We start from the raw sequence: 4,684 nt of genomic DNA, 5'->3' as shown, positions 1-4,684 counted from the left end.
CTAGCCTGTAAGGTACTGTTAAATCCCGTGTCTAGGGTTGGTACAAAAGGTTGTGGTTCTTTGGGATGTGGAGCTTGGTAATAACAAGTTTGAATGGTTAACCATCATTCTGAAGGTTCGTTTTGTGGTGTTAAGGCCAAGGGCTATGGCTTATAAGGTGGTTGGAAATGGTGTCTCGGGTTTGATGAAACTCGAGTGCAAACGGGTTGAAAAATTATGTGGGTTCAAATTTCCATGTCTGGACCCTAAAGGCTGGGTGTAACAGCACAAGTGGAATGATTCTCAAAATTCCCGACTATCCCTTGTAACTGTCTCAGGAAGGACTTAGAGGGTAAAGAGGTTACTACTGACGCTTTTGGGCTTCGCCCATTGAACTTCAACTATGGGTACTTGACTTGAATTCTGGCTTCCGTAACTTCGACATTCAACCAAAAAGCATTCCGCAATAACTTCAACATCTTTTTTCCTTTTTTCTTTTTCTTTTTTTCTTTTTTCTTTCATCACTTTTCTTTTTTCATTTTTCTTTTCTTTCATCCTTTTTTTTTTTTTCATCTTTTCATCTTTTCATTCTTTTTCATCTTTTTTCTCTCTTTGAAAATGATCTTCTATTCATTCTCTTAGTCATAAATGGATACACCTTGAAAACTGGGCTTCGCCAACTAATTTGGGTAAGAACTAACAATTCCTTGTTAGAACGGGTTGATATCTTCTCTCTTCGAGATGGGGTGATTTTGTTGGGGAAAAGGCTTGCCTTCCGTCATCGATAGGGGAAACAAGGAGCTAGTCCGGGTTCGTCATAGAATCATCTAAAAGCTTGTCACAAACATTGGTTCAGATGGAGGTTTTCTACCACCAGACATGGAATAGGTAAAGGAATCAAACACGGGATCCTAGTGTACCTTACGTTTTGAAACGGGACATATTTCTACCCCAGGGATGCCTTTGAGTGTGTTGTGCATTTTATCATGCTTTCAGAGTGATTGAGGATTGGAAACGAGACATATTTGGAAACGAAACTGCAACCTTTATTGGAATGAGAAATGCTTAACAGACTCGAAGGAACGACTCCTAGGACACACCCTAGGTCATCGCGGAACAAACGATTCAAATTCAAGAAAAGAAAGTCCTAGACTCGACTCGACTAAAATAAGAAAACAGATCCCGACTCATAATTTCAAATCTGGTCATGAGCTTTCTCTTGGTCAGCTGTCAGCTTAGATGCTCGGCTCTGGTCCTTGATCCCTTTGATGGTCTGCCTCCATCCCGAGGTAGTCCTCTGAGGATCTACGCCAGTGATGAAGGTTGGTGAGCCGAATTGTCTTTTATTAACTTCGTTAACAAGAGGAGTACATTCTAGAGCAAGACTTCCGACTTGAATTTCATTCTTCGGGTTTGGCAAGAATTCAAAGCAATCCACAAATATTTTCCCGATAAACACCCCTTTCAAGTGACATGGGCGGATAAGATGGGAATAATCGACATTGTCTTCGACAGAAACAAAGTTGGCGTGATCGCCAAATGGATTGGTGATGTTATTGGGTTTAACAGTTGGGATCGGGAGTGTTCCATTCTCGATCATGTCTTGAATTTCGTGCTTGATCGATAGCACCTTTCAAAGATCATGGCCTTTCCCTTGATGAAAGGCATAGTAGGCATTTGGTTTATACCATTTACCTTGTTGATCAGCGGGAGGGTCCGGAGTTGGACCAATAGGCTTCAGCTTTCCTTGGGCTATGAGCCTTTGGAGAGCGTATGTATAAGTGCATCCGATATCGGTGAATGCCCTTGGTGTTTGGCGCTGCGGATTCTTCGATTTCCCTTCTAAGATATTGATGGCTTCATCAATATGGGTCGTCTTTGGGGCCTTAGCCTTAGACGATGAGGCCCCTTGGTACCCTTTCGGCTTTTCACCTCCCCTTATGACATCATCTTCTACCTTTATCCCGATTCTTATCAATTCTTTGAAAGAACCAAAATTCTGTATTTCGAGCATTACGGTAAACAGATCGTAGATTCTTTACGAACTTATCTACCATTTCAACTTCGTCGGGCTTCTTGGCTAATTTCACGCTTTCAGTATTTGCGCCATCTTGCAAGGAATTCAGTAAAGCCTTCTTTGTCTTTCTGTGTCATCACCTCCAATGTTCTTATGTTGGTTTGAATCTCGACATTGTCAGCATAGTGCTTACAGAACTCCACCGTAATATCTTCGAAAGTGGGGAAGTTCTTAAGGTCAAGATTATAGAACCACGCCTTCGGTGTTCATCCGAGATTGGGCAAAAATTTCGAGAGCATGTCGGCGGTACTCCTTCAATGCTAAGTACCCTTTATAGGCATTAACATGGTGGATCGGATCTTACGTGCCCTTAAACTTTGGGATATCGGTGAGTACCATGTTTGTGGGCAACTTATCTGAATCGGGGCATAGGCCCTAGCATTTTCATAGTGGATGTTCTTCCCTTGGGAGAGCTTGAGACGGTCTTCAATGAATTTGAACCGTTTCTCCAGATCAGTCAGAGGTGGGGTGGATGAAGAGGAATCTTCACCCAGCTTAGATTCGATCGCATCCATTCTAGTCATCATGAGGTTCACGGCCTCAGTGAGTTTGTTAACAGCATCTTCCATTGCTTGACGTCGGGTTTTTGGCGGCCTTTCTACAAGAAAACCCGTCCTGAGTCAATATTTAAAGTAAGAGCCCCTGCACACTTAAGGTCACGACCCCAACTTGACTCAAACAAAGACTCGACTTGAGACTGACTAACCAAAGGTTCGACTCACGGTTGGATTTAGACCTAGGTTCATTTTAGACTCGGCAAAACGACATGACTCAAGCTGTCATAGCTCGATTCTAAACTGGACTCGGTGTGACTAAACCCGTGATTGGACCAACATAGCCCTTAGGTTAGTGTGAAACATCCTAAAGGGCCTAGCTTGGACGTTTCTGTGGACTATCCTAGACCAAATGGTCGACCAACATGACTCAAAGCCCAAGAGGTGAGCTTGGGTGACCCAACAGGTCGTGTTCTAGACTCTTGAACGGAAAAACGCCGGCCTAACACGGCCATGACCCGGACACGACTCGACGCATTTCATGCTTGGTTAAGGTTCGAGAAATATTTTGGATTGATTTTGAAAAACGAAGGATTGATTTGAAAATGAGATTTGAAATGGGCAGCATGCCGGCTATAAAAGCTCATTTTGGCCGAAATTTCTAGTCCTATTTGGGCAGCATTCCGCGTTTTGAAAATCATGCTAAGTTTGAAAGTAAGTTGTTCAAAAGTTCGGTTTTGAAATGGACATGGAAAATTTTGAAAAGACTCGGGAAACAACTTGCACATTGTCATTCTCATGTTACAAGGATGTATGCTCCTAGACATCTCTAAGTCTCGGCAAGTCTTCTACAAGAAGGTCTATGCCCTCCATCCTTTTGCGGTCTTATAGAGCAAGGTGTCTTAAGGTAGAGTACCTAGAAGATCGTCCCCACCATCAAGAACCACGCGAGGTGAAGTGGAAGCGAGCAATGTGCAGCTTCCTAGCATAGTGGGACGCGCCCCCACGCATCACGAAGAAACGCCGGGACGGCCCGGGCAAGTCCTTAAGGGTTTATGCATGAATCGTAGCACTATGAGTAATGTTTTACTTTCCAACACTTTCTTTTCAAGTTTCACCTCGGAGGAAAAGACCCTAGAAACACAAAGTGTAACTAGTCCTCTTTTCCCCAGTAGTCGCCAAATCAGGACAAGGCCCTCGGGATCTGCGTCCGCGGGATCCACACTAGGCATAATCGACTCGAGGTTCTTTCGAATCGAATTAAGACATATTAGAGTCGCCACCAAGTTTTTGGGAACTTGGAACCGTTCAAGTCAACTTTACACCTTTCATCGAAAAGCATAAAGCCAATCGACTACGAGTGATTAAAGATAAAGACTTGTACCCTATATCACTCGATTTGAATGACTCTCGTAATCCAATGGTATTTAGACGGATCCACAAACCATAGATCTTGAGTAAGGGGTGAGGGTGCGTGTTAGGAAGCCCATAAGGACACCTAACCCCGCCCGTCGATAACGGCCTCTACTAAGTCAAGTATCGGATTTCAAACAAGGTCATAGCTACTACGATATATGATATGCAAACATCGTTTTAAAACCCTAACATGTGACAACAATTTCTATGTCGTTTAATGCATGAATACTAACTTTGTCAAAGTTGTTTTAGCATGTTGGTTGATTTGAAATAAAAGATGTGCAAACACGGCTTAGGAGGAATGGGGGAGCCATTGGGATCTATCCTATTACAACCCAGGCATTTCATGCCGACACAACGAGAAATAAATTACAACTCAATCTAATTACAACAACTATCGTAATTACTTTGACTCAGATTACAATACAAACTAACAAAATACAACTTAAACTATTAAGTCTTAATAAACGAAACAAATGTAAACAAAAAAAGCTAAAGCTAAGTTAGACTAATTAAAGATGTTAGCCGAATTATTAGTTAATAAACAAATTAGATTAGAATTAAACTAATTAAATTAAAATAAATAAGTACAAAGGCTTGAAATAAATTAGGTACAACTTATTAATTAAATTGAACCCAACTTATTAAAATTATTCACCAATCCATATTTATTAAAATAGGATTAGTAAACAATTAAAGAAACAAAAGAAGAAAAGAA

Source organism: Silene latifolia, chromosome X (genome assembly GCF_048544455.1).
Source record: "Silene latifolia isolate original U9 population chromosome X, ASM4854445v1, whole genome shotgun sequence".
In the NCBI taxonomy this organism is placed as follows: Eukaryota; Viridiplantae; Streptophyta; class Magnoliopsida; order Caryophyllales; family Caryophyllaceae; genus Silene; species Silene latifolia.
The sequence above is the reverse complement of the archived record's forward strand: the minus strand, read 5'-3'. Positions refer to the sequence as shown.